This window comes from Hyperolius riggenbachi, chromosome 4 (assembly GCF_040937935.1).
Source record: "Hyperolius riggenbachi isolate aHypRig1 chromosome 4, aHypRig1.pri, whole genome shotgun sequence".
Lineage (NCBI taxonomy): Eukaryota > Metazoa > Chordata > Amphibia > Anura > Hyperoliidae > Hyperolius > Hyperolius riggenbachi.
The window spans coordinates 319,929,275-319,945,077 of record NC_090649.1 but is presented as its reverse complement, the minus strand read 5'-3'; the positions used below and the strand labels follow the sequence as shown (position 1 = coordinate 319,945,077).

The window sequence follows — 15,803 nt, the reverse complement described above, 5'->3', positions numbered from 1 at the left end:
AAGTGGTTCTCATCCTGGTAGTCATGGGATCAGAATATTCAGGAACTTACAAAAGTTCTCTATATTTGGGATACCTGATGATTGCCCATCTCACATCTTTTTCTGTGAAAAGCTTAAATGGGATCACCACAGCTACGATTAATGTGGCCGCTTAGTACTGTCAGTAAAGGTTATAAAAAATCTTTGTTGTCATGTGTCGTCACTCCCAAGCAGTTTAAATGCATACTGTGTGGTGCTGTGATCATTTCTGCTTGTAAAATACAATGGTATGTGACATTTCATAGGTCCAAGGCTCCAGTATTAGAAGAGGAGGAGATCAATGGGTGCATGCGCATCTCCCAGGGGAGCTAGGCAGCAGTGGCATAGTGCTGAAGGACAGCACCTCAGCACCAATACCTCACTCCCCATTGCTCAGCATTGTATGCCACATAGGTGCATTGTGGCATTGGGGAATGGCGACTATTCACCTGTTCTGCTCCTTACACTCGGACATCAATCAGGTGATGCGGGCAATTTAATTTGTCAGTAAATTCTGAACCATGTCAGGTGAAGAAGCTTCCATGCTGCAAGCTTCTAACCACCTCAGATGTCATATGGCCCAAGTATGTATTCATTTATAAATAAACCTGCCCCTTTTATAAAGATCAAGTGGCCCGTCATCAACATTCTACAATGCTACATTTATTTCTGCTGTTGGGCAACTTGAGCATCCATTCTGTCTTGCAGCGCCATCTTAGAACCAATACTTGGGGCATGGTATGGGTCATTTTCCATATAACAGAAGGGCCCAACATATAGGGCCCAATCCAATTCACTTCCAAGTTTTCTCTTATGTTATATTTTCAAATGTTATCAATAAAATGCCTTTTAAAGCACAACTGACAGTAGAGATATATGGAGGCTGCCATATTTATTTCCTTTTAAACAATGCACATTTCCTAGTTGTCCTGATGATCCTCTGCCTCAAATACTTTTAGCCATAGACCCAAAACAAGCATATAGATCAGATGTTTGACTTACGTTTGACTGCATTTGCTGCATGCTTATTTCAGGTGTGCGATTCAGACACAACTAATGCATTAAAGAATGAAAGATCAGCTGGAAGCCAGACAGCTGGTATTGTGTAAAAGGAAATAGAGATACCCTCTAAGGTCAGTTGACCTTTTAGCCACCAGTAAGCAAGAAAATACTCAGAATCATTTTGACAGAACTTTTTCACCTACTTTCTGGTATTTTTTCAATTGCAGGGTGCTCAAAAGCTACTTTAAACACAAGATAAAACATTAAGCAAACTTGGGAGAAAAAGTAAATTCCATAAGGCCCATAATTTGTAATGAATGTTTTTGAGGTTTTTTTATCGGTGTGGGAGTTTGTATTCTCTGAATTTTTGAATTCTGAACATCCTATTTAGTGGGAATGATTTGATTTTGGACACCTTGGAAAGAAGACAATCACCAGAGTCTGGACTGAGGGCTGGGTAGATGAGTGGTGTGTGATAATTGTTATTAGCACAGGTGGTACTTGAATAGTGCAAAGATTGTGGTGGTTTAACTACTGTCTAAGGTTTGGAAAACGCTGCATTAGCATTTAGAAAATATGCCTTTTTATGAATACATTTCTTGTAGCTGATGCCTACTGCAGGTGTAGGGTGACAGTGTAAAATAGTTTATGTTAGGAATGGGAGCGGTGAGGAAAATCTGATGTGGGGAATCACATTGACGTAATATTGGAAATGTCTCATTCCAGGAAGTGGTTATTTAACAGAGAGTGGCAGCTTACCACAGCCTGATTCTGCTCACTGCTGCTTGGCTGGCTGGGTAATATGATGTCCCTATTTTGGAACCAAATGCCTATGTCCCTATTAATTCCTCAAAATATATTTCTTACATTTTATATATTTATTTTCAAGTGTTACTATGAAGGAAAGCTAATGATGATAGAAAGCACCACTAGGGTTGGAATTATAAAACTACGTCTCTTGCTTTTGAATTCTTTATGAAATGTGCAGGGGCATTGCTAGGATCATGGGAGATCCGGAGCACCGAGTTATAAGGCAATAAAAAGTGGCATGGCCATGTAGCAGGGGAAAAGTTAGCATAATGGGTAAAACCAAATGTACATGAACTCGGGATTGGCGTGCCTGCACAGCAAAATCTTGGCTGAAACCCTCTCTCCTTTAATAAAATAAAAATGCCGTAGTTATTATACCCTATGCCCTAGTTATGTATGATATGTCATATAAAGGGTCTTGGCTCACTATCGCATTGCTCTGCAACACAGATGGTGGTGCAATTTACAAAAACATGTTGCATTTACATTGCTTTCTGTTGCAGAGCTGACCCTACTCAGCTATACTGAATAAGACAGCTCTGTCTTGCTCTCAAAATACATGCAGCAGTGCGTTGTCAAATGGCATCATGGCAGAATACTGATCGGTGAATGGGAACATATGTTCCCAAAACCAATCAAAGTACCTGTAGTGAATGAGCACTGGCATCAGTGTGATGCTTGTGGTCATTTACAAATTGAAGGTAAAATACACAGTTTTACACTACTTCCTGTGTACAGTTCAGTAAGTACAAAGTAAAAGGGCAGACACTGTTTTAGGACAAGGAGGATCCAGGAGGGGGTACGGATGAAAAGTTGATTACATCTCTTTTGTACCATAAGGTGCTTTGAGTTTACCAATGTGATCCGTGCTGGCGGTAAAATGCTTGTCATAAATGTTTGTCAACTTTTAAAAAATGTTCATAAATATTTATATATTTCTAAAAAAGAGAAAAAAAAAATGACAACCACATATGTAAAAAAAAAAAAAGAAAAAAATCCCTTATTAATTTTAACCCATTATTTCCACTAAAGTTACCAAATAAAACACTGCCGCTTAGGAGGTTTTGTAGCCTCATAGTCCCCCAGTTGAAAACTATTAGATGAAATGCGATCAGTACATATTAGCTAGCACTAGGCTAGCTAGAATAGGTTGCCACCCCCCCCCCCCAATTGCCCAGAATCCCGCCGATGCAGCTGCTTATACATGACCCAACCAGGCTCCAGCGATCATCCCCATAGAGAAGACCGGAGCTGTTTGGGTAGGCTGTGGCGATCGCTGGAGCCTGGCTGGGTAATGTATAAGCAGCTGCGTCGGGGGGAATCTGGGCAAGGGGGGGGGGGGGGGGCACCTATTCTAGCTAGCCTAGTGCCAGCTAATATGTACTGATCGCATTTCATCTAATAGTTTTCAATTGGGGGACTCCTGAGGCCATTAAAACCTCTAGAGCGGCATGTTGGGCATACCGCTCAGGATGTAAAATAAAAAATTCCATAAGTGATTACCTTAGAGACTTTTTTTTTTTTAATATGTATGTCATACGGGTATATATCCCCTTTATTTTTGCAAATGAGGGCTTGTAATTATTGACATAGTATAAATAAACATAAGAGGGACAAAATACACCTTTATTTCCACATAAAATATTGTCGCCATACATTGTACTAGGAACATAAATTACATTTGTCAAATAAAATGTGTGGGTTTTATTTAATCTAGCACATTTTGTTTTATAACTATAATGGCTGAAAACAGATAAATCATTTTTTCTTTTATATTATTTAAATGCATATAAGATAAAACATTTTTAGCAAAAAGTACCACCTGAAGAAAACCTAATTAGTGGCAGAAAAAAAACAATATATAGATCATTTTAGTGTGATGAAGAGAAAATAACCTGTGGTACGGAAGTGGATAAGCATGGTTACTGTCTAAGTGAAGAAGCTGTTCCTGTGCCTGGAAGTTTCTGTTGCAACTGACCAGTATCTTACACCTGAAGTCATAAGTGACGTTGGACGAGCTGACAGTGATGCTGGGTGAGCTGATGGTGATGCTGACCTGGCTTACTGTGATACTGTGCTGGCTGTCCTGTCTGGCGATGATGCTGGGCTCATTGTCGTGGTTGGCGGTGATACTGAGCTGGCTGGCGGTGATGCTGTGCTGAGCTGGCATGCTGTGCTGACTGGTTGCTTTCAGGAGGAGGCTGCCAGTCACTGGGACTATGGTGACCTAACATGCAGGGACTCCAGGGAGCAGAGCTACAAATGCCCTCCAGCCTGCTGGTGGACATCATATGAGGCGAGTCCTCCTTCATAGGCAGCCCGGCCCCATGTTATCTCCACCTCCAGGCTGGTGAGCATCTGTAGCTCAGTCCCCTGCCCTGAAGAAGACTTCTGTGTGGAAACTGGCTGGAGACCCTTGTCCTGGTGGCAAGGTTATGGTTAGACGTTTAGGAAGGGGTCCATGTTGGAAAGGGCGTTAGTGTTAGGGGTCAGGAGAGAATTGAAGAGGAACTGTAGTTAAAATAACTAAATGAATATGATGGCTTTTTTTTTAACAATATTCATTTAGAAATAATTTATAGTTAATGTTTGCTCATTGTAAAAGCTTTCTTCTACCTGATTTAAATTCCGTAAATTATAAGTATGTGAACATTCTCTGCATTTTGTAAGCATTGTACTAATGTAGCACATATTTTAACCTATTCATTATGTCTCATGCATGACTGGGATACAAACAATTATGACTGCTCGTCATGCAGCTGTGTCGCAGATGACAATCTGTAGTCAAACAACTACAATGTCAATATTTTTAATACCAATATTATTATTATTATTATTATTCTATATATGTGGCACTGTTATCTTCCACATTGCTTTTTACAGAGTCCATAGTGATGTTACTGATCATCCTCAAAGGAGCTCACTATCTAATCCTACCATAGTCATAGTCTAATGTCCTACCATATTATTATTATTATGTATTTATACAGTGCTGACATTTTCTGCAGGACTTACAGAGTACATAGTCTAATATATACACAAACCTACAGGACAATCTGTGCCTGCCTGTGATGGAGCAGCCTGGGCCCCAGAGGACCAGGGGCCAATGTCCACCACTGATTCTACTGTATATCAGTACAGTGCCTATTTAATATAAGCATAAAGGTTTACAAAGTGGATACGTTATTACATTAGGTTAGGAATTAGAAGTGCTTTGCTTAGGAAATAGCATCAATAACATCTTTTTAATTCATATTAACCACTTAAGGACCAGGCTATTTTGCGCTGATCTGTGCAGCGTGGGCTCTCCAGCCCACAGCACAGATCAGCAGACAGCCAGGGCGACCAGACTTCCCCCCTTTTTTCCCCACTAGGGGGATGTCCTGCTGGGGGGGGTCTGATCGACGCCGGCTATTTTCACCTTGCGGGGGGGGGCTCCTCAAAGTCCCCCTCCGCAGCGATTTTCGGCCTCCCTGTACTTCCCTTCCTCTCCTCTTTCCCCTGGGCGGCGCAGGACGGAGATCCGTCCTGCACCGCCTCTAATAGGCTTCAGCCTATCAGCTGCCGGCGATCCCCAGCCAATCAGAGGCCGGGGATCGCCGATCTCCTTTATGGCGCTGCTGCGCAGCAGCGCCGTATGATGTAAACAGCGGGGATTTCTTCCACAAGTGTTTACATTTCGCCTGCGAGCCGCAATCGGAGGCTCACAGGCAGTTCACGGAGATACCCTCCGAGAACTGACATGGAAAGGCCGCTCGAACGAGCGGCCCTTTCCATGTAAAACCACTTAACACCTAGGTCCGCCGATCGGCTGACCGTGGTCGTTAAGTGGTTAATTCTCTCAATATTTGTGTGTTCTAAGGCAGCTGCTGAAGTTTTGTAGTCGTGGAAGTTTTTTCTGTAAGATCTGGCCACTGAAAAAGGCAGAGTTTGCCGCCATTGAACAAAAATGACTAAAGGTAATTTACAACATGCTGCTTTTTGTAGCTAGTGAGTTCTCACACATGATACTTGCTTGTTCTCATAGAGAGAGTTTCCATATTCAGTAATAGTTCTCGGGGTAAATATGGATAGTTAATAAATTGCAAATTTCTCTTCAAAACAGAGAATTTCTGCTAAAAATAGATTATTTTTATGGAATGCCTAAGTAAGTACATAATCAAAATATCTGCAGCATTCCAGAGTGCCAAGGTATTCTTAGAGACGTTTCAGATTTCAGACTCGTCACCATAGATAATCTGGCATATATTAGACCTGAAATACTACTACTCTATTTTCCTATGATTTAAAAAGAATGTTCTGAGACTACATATAGTAGAGATACTGAGGGTGAGACCCTCAAAATAAAACTTTGTAAATGAAATACACTTCAGGCCCATACACTATATGTTTTTTATTTCACCGCATTTTCCCAAAATGCAGAAATGCATTTGTACGAACAACCCATGTTAATTGATGGGCTTGTTCAAAACGAATGTGTTTCCATTGCCAGCTTTTGTTGTGTTTGTTTGTTTTAAACCTATGTGTTTTATCATTATGTATTTTATGTGTACAAACATGCATATCTCTCAAAAATTTGTGCATGTAAGAATAAATGCATTTTTGTAACTGACAACTGTGAATGCAGCATTTCTGTTTCAAAGTGGTGATAGGGCTTATTTGCAGTTTCTTATTACATCATATATTTTTAAGTAAAACTGAAGTGAGCTAAAATAAAAAAAAAAGGTTAGATACTCACCTATGGAGAGGCAAGACTCTGGATCCAATAGTGCCTTCCCGGTCCTCTGTCTGTCCTCTTGTTCTGCCAGGCTCCAATTAAGTTCTTTGACCCTCCTTGGGCAGCCTTTGGAAGTACTCGTGTCCCTGAGTACTTAGGTACTTATATTAGGTAGCCATGTGTACACTGCAGATAGCAGCATTAAAGCAAATCTGTAGCGATGGGGAAAAAAAGCCTGATGCTGATGCTTACCTATGGAGAGGGAAGGCACTGGATGCTATTGAGCCTTCCATGCCACCTTCCATGACCTCTCTCGGTCCTTTCGTTCCAGCATTATGTTGGAAGTTCTCAGAATGTTTTGGGAGCACTTGTGTCCCCGATTTCTGCCGAAGAAGGTCGACTCCGTACTGCATATGTGCCCACATGTGCTGTAAGGAGCCGCCTGTCTTCGGGAGCACTCAGAGACACAAGTACTCCCAAAGCCTTCCGAGGGTCCCTGAAGGTGTATTCCACCAGTTTGTTGAATACATAAAATGGGGTTGACAGTGCTGGAACGAGGGTACTAATAGGGGCAGGGAAGGCTCAGTGGGATTGAGAGCTTTCTCTCTCCATAGGTAAGTATCAGCCCTTCATTTTTGTTCAACACTGCAATTCACTTTAAGTAACTATTTGAGCTCTCAGCAGTGTAGCCATGTCTCCCACTTGCCCCAGTTAGAATTATTGGGTTGCTAATATAGTAGTATTAGGTAGCCAAATGATCCTGTCTAGCCAAGATAACAGGGTTTGCCCCCAACCGCAGATAGTTGTGTTAGGTAGCCATGTGTAGCCCCCACCCCTGATAGAAGTAGTATATGCCATGTGTAACCTCCCCCCCCCCTCACCCTTGAAAGTATTATTAGTTGTCTATGTATGCCCCCTACTCCAGATAGTAGTATTAGGTTGATATATATGCCCCCACTACAGATAGTAGTATTAGATTGATATGTATGTCCCCCACTCCAGATAGTAGTATTAAGTAGCAATGAGTGCCCACCTACCTCAGATATCAGTATTAGGTAGAGATGGGTGCTCGCCAGCCCCAGATAGTAGTATTGGGCAGCCATGTGTGCCCTTCACTCCTGATAGCAGTATGATGTGCCATGTGTGCCCCTCATACCAGATAGTACTATGTAACCACGTGTGCCTCCCCATCCCAGGTTGTAGTATTAGGTGACCATGTGTGTCCCACTTCAGATAGTAACATTAGGTAGCAATGTGTGCCCACCTATCTCCTATAGCAGTATTAGGTAGTTGTGTGTGCCTCCAACCCTAGTTAGAAGCATTAGGTAGCTATGTGTGTGTCCACACCCTAGATAACGGCACTAGGTAGCCATGTGTGGCACTCATCGCCCCCAGAGCAAAGTAAGAACAGCAGATTTTGTTGGAGGCACTCCACTGTCCTGACGGCATCCTCCTCCTTCAATCTGAGTTCCGTTGCCTCTAATGACTCCAATCCAACAGTTGCTTACATGACCTGAGGTCATGTGACCCCAATGATCATGTGATCATGTGAGCAGTTGTGACAAAAGCTATGGACGTGCATAGGAGGGAGGAGGAAGCACTGGCTGGACAGCACTGTCAACTCTACATTTCAGGCCCTGTATGGGCACCTTCAGGAGCACGGGCCCATTGCAGCCCCTGCAACCATGGATCCTATGCCACCTATAGGCAGTTATTCTAAGCACTGATGATTTCCATTAGGATGCTCAGTGCAAAAGATACCGTAGTTGTGCATCCAGAAACTCGGAGAACAAACACCTCACAGAATGCTGAGAGTCCCCACAGAGACAAAACTCTGACATAGTTGTCATTGACATTGCCCTCACTGCATGCACGAAGGTTGTTTGCAAATGTATAAATATGAAACTGAGAGAAAAGTGCTTGCAACATGCATTATATTTAAATTACGCATTTTATTCTCGTGTTGAATTGTTAATGAACTTTAGTTAAATTATTTACCCTTTCAGCTCAGCCTTGCACAAAATATATGGCGCACTCATTATTAATTAGGAGAGAATGTTCTTCAGTGCATTTTAAATTGATTTCCATATATACAAAGACTGATCTACTATAAATACTGCATGTCACTATAATTCTGTCACTAGAAATATCTGCATGCTTCTTTTTTAGAACTCAAATTTTCTGTAGGGAAGAAAAATATTCCCTCACTTTATGTTTTACAAAAAAGGATCAACCGAAGAGCCTGAGTTTGCACGGAGTTGTGGAGTCACATGTTTAACTGCACAAATCTGTTTCTTAAAGTAACCCTGTCAGTTAGAAGAAGTGACTAACTATTCTGCAGGCTCTTTGTGGTGATGCAAAATACCTTTCTCAATTTTCAGCTTTGTGTCCCCAAGGAATACTTAGATTTTGGGCAAGGGTGTACTATAGGGGAGTAGCTCCTGCATCCTTTTCTGTAAGGGCCCTCAACTACTAACCTTTGATCCCACCGATACAGGGGTACATCCTCAACATTGAGTATCTGTGTCTTCACTTGTCGTGGGTGTGAAGCGTATCATGGACTCCGTTGTTTTATGACCCTCGGTTGTGAGGGTCACCACGGTTAGGCAAGGGAAGGGATGTGAATACTGGGGAGACCCCAAATATACATTATAGGCAAATGTTTATATACATTAAGAAGATATCTTAAACAGGGTTCCATTAGACATCACATAGAAAAAAGAGTAATACCACTGTAAGACCTCTTGGAGAAAAATAGCACCTCCACTTGGGTTAGCAGAGAGTCCAAGAGTCATTCTCAACAAGATTAACCCCCAAAATGTTTTACTTCTCCTTTATATATTTTAAATCAAAACAGCTAATTTTGGCACAGCACTGAGCCAATGATTTGGGTGCTGTCATTGGATGTAATAAGAATCACAGCTAAAGCGGCACTCACTAATTTCAAAATAGCACAAATACAAGGAAATTCGGACCCCAGCAATAGCTTGTGCCTGAACTGCATGTCCCACCGAGTTGCTACAACTCGGAGGGGGAATAGTATTTAGCTCAGGCAGGAGTTTGGCTGCAGCAGGGTGAGCCGTCTTTTCAGCTTCATCCTGCACCCAAAGTTGCCTGCGTCATTTTTGAATGTACGCATTTTAAATATTGTTTATTGACTGCCTTTTATATTACATTTCATAAGAAAATGTAATAATACTATGTAGTCAAAGTTAGTAGTTCAAAATAATGATTATTTATTGGTTCAGCTAAATATTCCACTCTTTCAAGACTACTGAGGATCTCTCTGTCAAGGTATCAGTAATCTAGAAGTTAATCTACTGGCACACAAATACAAAGCCCAACTTGGCAGTAAGGAGGGCTTTGAACCTATGGGATTAGTTATAATACAATCAGATCAGAGTGCACCTTCAAAAAGATATTTGGTAGTAACAAAGCTTTCTTACTCTATCTATCAACATAGATAACTATTATTTTAGTAAAATTAACTAATACAGAGGTACCTGTAAAGTAACACCGTGTGGAGTAATTGGGCTTTAGCAGCACAGCTTAGTTTTTGCAGTGCAAATAAAAATCCCCAGCACACGCTACGATCAGGAGTGCTGAGTAGAGTGCGCTGCTAACTTAGGTGCACCCCCTGTAAAGTGCCAGATGCTCATATAAGCCCACCCTCAGCCCTCTCGGGTCCTGTGGATTTGAAGGATGTGATCCCCGCACGTTGATTGGCCCAATAGGCTGCCTGTCACTTGACTTGTATAATGCTAGATATGCTATTTGTCTACATGATAATTTTAGCGACCTTTTGGCAATATAACTCCATAGAAGATACGGTCTGATGTAAAAGGGGGAGGTCCAGTATGCCCAAACAAAGTAGATGATGAGAAGATAAACTATTCAGGCCCACATGCGATATACCCACTATGCCCAAATGGGAGTCTAAAGACGAATGGTCCCAGTCAGAAATATTGTAATATTCTTCAGATACGCAGTATGAGAGGTCCACATGTTAAGATGTTACTCCATGATGTTGGAAAAAAATAATCAATATTTAGTAACAGTTTAGAACAATAAATTCTGTCTACTTAGATGTATAAAAACTGAGGTCAAATACAAAGGCATTCCCAGATATAGACTGAATAGAAATCTAAAGCAATATTTGTAGCGCAATACATGTATGGCAGAATGCTCACAATAAGTGTCCCGTAAAATGTCGCTACTGGGTCTATTATACGTTTGGTAAATTAGAGCCCAAAATACTATTATCTTTTTCAGCAAAAAGAAATGATAATGTGTAGCAAGTGAAGTTCCATACTGAGAAGCATTGTAACTGATGAGAAGTAAGGATATGTTGACAATACCTAGCTGGTCATTGTTTTATATGTTGAATAAGGGCTCAAAAGTAAGGAATGAGGGAGGAGTTGTTGACTTTTATTTTAACCTAGAATCAAAGTCTCGGTTCACAAAGAATGTAAGGTAATTTGGGAGGTGTTTGAAATCATAACAGCTTTTCTACTGATTTAAATGCAAATAGCATAACATCTCAAATGCATCTATATTCCTGAAAGCTTTCAGGTCACTTCATAAATAAGCACTAGGTTAATTTATCTCCACTTGTCTTCTGAAGATAAAATAACTGTCATTTCAAATCACAATTCTTTGTGAATAGAGCCCAATGTTTTTTTTCGTTTGTGTGTTTGTTTGTTTTATTCTCCCTAGCTCATGTATTATAAGGTTTACTTGTGTATTTACTCAAAACATCCTACTGTCATTTAATGATGGGTGCTTTTTTGAAGCTTTTACAAAAATTACCGGTTTCAAAGACAGGTGAATACATCCTTTTTACAAAAGTTTAATACTCGGAAAGTGTGCCAAACTGTAGTAATCCAGTATACAAAAAGACTGCACCAGGTATCTTCAAATATCAGATGATGATTGAAATACGGATAAGAGTTATGCCTTTCACATGCTTATGCATGAAGATTGCTGCCACAACCTTTTTCTTAAATGAGTGTTCCCACTGTTGAAACTTCAGAATGAATTCATAATGCATTGGCGTTACTGTCAGAGTTTAATTGCTTTGCCCTTGACGATCTACCACGAGATCAGGGGCAAGTCGATGGATGCGTCCTGTGCACCCATTTATGCCTGTCTCCATTTGGGGCAGCAGGATGTTTACCCATCAGACCTGCATGTCGTGCTTTGGTTGAGGTATACTGATGACATGCTCCAGGTCTGGCGGGGAACTGAAACACAGCTGGCTGGTTTTGTAGACATGCTGCAATGCAACACCAGGAATATATGGCTTACATATCAATATGACAAATAAATACTTTTATTTATCTTTCTTAGATCTGATGATAAGAAAATATGCCAGAAATTGCAGTGGAGTACTTTTCAGAAGCAAGGAAACACCCTGCTGCACATCTCCAGTTGTACCAGCTATACCTGGTGGCCAATTTGTACGCATCAAGCTAAACTGTTCATCTGATATAGATTTCATAAACGAGTCTTCGGTACTAAAAAACAGGTCCCTAAAACATGGCTATCCACCCAAAATGGTACAGCTAGCCAAGGAAAAGGTGAGAGAAAGAGATAGGGGGTCACTGTTGTCAGGCTTAAATAGAAATGATATTCCAACCTCAAATTACATAATTCGCTTTGCAGCTAATTTTGGACCGCATTGGTATGACCTACAGAGGACTCTACAAACACATTGGCATGTCCTTATGTTGGACTGGGAGCAACAGCACCCTGAGGAAGCCCCATGAAGTGTGGCAAAACGCTTAGGTGAGCTTGGCTTATCCGGATGAGTGCACACGCTTGAATCCATCGCAACCTCACCACTGGAGCCGTTGCAAGCTGCTGGTACTATGTAGTAGTTGCTCCATGGACTATTGCTCTCACTGGCTACACCAGCTGAAGGATTTACCACTCTCCCCATGCACTGGCAGCAGACATTGTCATCGAGTGAGCGGCCACTCATCATCTGAACGCAAGTATCCATTGCAAGAGAACTGTCAAGTACACCTGCTGTGGTGTTGATGTTTGTGAGGGTGCATACAGATGGAGTGTCCTGCTGAGCCAGTTGTGTTGAAACAGTGAGAAGTCACAACAGCATAGTTATGTTGGAAGCATAAAGCATAGTGTCACCCATTTAACCAGCCAGCTGTGAACACTGTTTGGGGTGGTTGATAGAAGAGTCTTTTTTTGGACAGCAGCAGCACAGGTATTTGCATAGGAAGCAGCTGGGCCATCACCATGTACATAAACTCCTGTCAAGCTCCCATTTGTGGCAAAGTGAGCACTCCTGGCATGGCCAGATTTATACTCTAAATGCCCCTAGGCCAACTTTCTTGTTGCTCCCCTTCCATGTGCAGCAACGTCCCTGCATTCCATGTGTAGCCCCCTCATTCATTTGAAACATCAACGCACAGCAGCCCTTCTCTTACATATGCAGCTCTCTTAGACAGGAGCAACCCTCTTCCATGTGTTTTTGCCCATTTTCAGCCACTCTTTTCAAGTTGAAGCCCCCTCCTCCACATGCAGCAGCCCTTCTTCTATATCCTACCACCCCCTTGAGCTGCAGCCGCCTAAGGCACGGGCCTTTGTGGCCTTCCCAAAAATCCGGCCCTGGCTCCTTGCCAAGATCCATATGTTTTTAATGTGTATGTCTGCTTTTAAATGACCTTTTGATACATCATACTGTGAATTAGCCAAGGCTGCAATTAATGACACAAAAACTCAACACAAAAAAATAGAATATGGTGCAAAGTCCACTTATTTCAGTAACTCAACTTAAAAGGTGACTAATATATGAAATAGATTCACTACATGCAAAGCGAGATATTTCAAGCCTTTATTTGCTATAATTTTGATGATTATGGCTTGCAACTTATGAAAACCCTAAAATCAAAATCTCAGACCATTACAATTTTATAAAACATTCAATATTCTAGGCTCAAAGTGTCATACTCTAATCAGTTAAGTAATCCAAAACTTTTGCAAAGGGTTCCTATGTCCTATTAGTTTCACCTTTTAAGTTGGATTACTGAAATACATGGAATTTTTGCACAATATTCTAATTTTTCGAGTTTCACTTGTATTTACATGAGAATACTGCAAAAGTGTTGGGTTTTGGTTATATGCGATATTGCATAAGCTCCTCCTTGTGGGTTAGTAGTTTACATGCTAATTAACTGGCTCTCTTTTCCTAATAGCTGCACTTTCATATGCTTACAAGCATGTATCCTAAGAGTGTAGCCATTTCTACTCTCTGAGAAAGAAGGCTTGTGAGCATCTGAAACACGTAAGGTGTAGATTTTTGTGACCTTGGGATCTACAATAAAGCATTTAACTTTTTAGGAATATTATTCCTTTTTAACTTAATAAACATGTTTAAAATGGATTTAACTTGTACATTTTCTAGTGAAGCACTGCATTTGTTTCAAGAGTGTTATTCACCCTGGAAGAAATATTCTATTTTGTTCTCCACATCAGACTAGATCCATGATCTTAGAGGGCAGCAGTAACTGTTATCTCACAAAGAGCATAAAGCCTCATCTACACACGTAGATGACGCTGCGATCCGGCGGCTCGATTAGCCGCCGGATCGCCTCGTCCGCGTCCCCCCGCGTCCCCGCTCGCCGCGCATGCGTCGGATTCGATCCGCCCTCGTCCCCACCCGGCGCCACTTAACTTCCGCTCGATTCCCTGCCATTGTCCCCTCGTGGGGAACGAGCAGGGAATCGGCGGTGGCAAGATCTGCCCTGTCGGATCTTATCAATCGAGCCGCATCAGCGGCTTGTTTGATAAGTAACATCGGAGCCTCATCTACGCTTGTAGATGAGGCTTAAGAGTATACAGGGTTGGAGGAGGCACCCCAGTGTGAGTGTAAACTACCAATTTAGTAGTTAATAGGCAACAGTCTTACCTCGATATGGAGGTTAAAGAGTAATTTGTTGGACACCAAAAACAAATGATGCATTTGTCAAGTTTCACTAAATTCTTCAGGTTAATAACACAGTGTCTAAGGATAAACATATGTAGAAAAACGCTCACTAACATGTGCTGATGCATACCATTTTCTTGTCATACCTGACACCCCTTTATTACTATGTCACATAAATAATAATAAGATTAATGAACAGACCCAATATACCAAGGAGAAATAAGTATAAACTTTAGTTGACAAGCCCCCAAATGTTCCAGATGTTCACCTGGTCTGGACTTTTTTAAAGCGGTATTGTCACCATAAAAATAAAATTTCAACAGCAACTGGTCTGAGTGTATTAAGTGATAAAGATGCTAATCCTGCATTCAAAACTTCCAAAACTTTTTCTGCTGTTATGGTTTGGAGTTATCACATACCTTAGGAGCACTGGCTCTTTAATTGCCATTGCCATCGGCTGGCAAAACAGTTGCATGCTGGTGGGTCTTTTTATCTACAATATATTCCTTCTCTTCCCTTTATTCCCCCCCCCCCCCCCCCTTCTAATGACACAAGACAGTGCACTTCCTAGTATAGACTTCAGTGAGAGTGTCTGAGAACTTTAAAACTTGGATCTTCTGGGACATTGACTTAAGAGGCACCAGGTAATAATAAATACAATAAATGGGAAGGATTATGCTGACATTAAACTTACCTCCAAAAATAAAAGGCTCAATTCTATTCAATTGTAAATTTTATTGGCATCATGGCATGTTGCAACACTTTTTGTGGGTCTGGCCCACTACACTTCATCAGGTATTTTGCCGGTTTAGCTACATTCTCTCAGGTATGAGGGCCTATATAAGGGTTCCATTAAGTCAATGTGAAATTTGGGATTCAAGGAGATATTAATAAATATAGAGCTAAGAGAGCCAGGACATATTATTAATCAATATTCCATTTATTTATGATAATTCAGTATCCAAAAACAGTTCACTGTTTTTGGATACTGAATTATCATAAATACCTGTAAATAAAATATTGATTAATAATAGGTCCTGGCTCCCTTAGCCCTATATTTATTAATAACATACAGATTATAAGGTTTGAGACGGGTATATAAATAATATTTTGAGGTTGATATCCCGTAGCCTTTTGTTTAATTTGCATTTAAGGAGATATCCAGATCTGAGGTAGGGACACTATGTGAAAAAAGAGGGTATTTGCGGTCCTGAGTGGGGTAATTTAAGCATTTGGTGCATAGTTTACCTAGAACGTGAAGTTCTCTTGCAAAAATACAGGTCTATCTATTTACTAAGAGCAAAATCA

General features: G+C 41.1%; 1 long non-coding RNA gene across 1 annotated transcript in view; it reads left to right on the top strand.

Annotated features, from left to right (window-relative positions):
• The window catches only part of LOC137503952 (uncharacterized), a 74,342-nt gene extending 61,664 nt beyond the window's left edge, over positions 1-12,678 (top strand). Inside the window, exon 3 of the long non-coding RNA XR_011019385.1 lies at positions 11,897-12,678. This is a non-coding gene — a long non-coding RNA (uncharacterized lncRNA). The remainder of the gene's footprint in view (positions 1-11,896) is intronic.
• Positions 12,679-15,803: the final 3,125 nt, after the last annotated feature.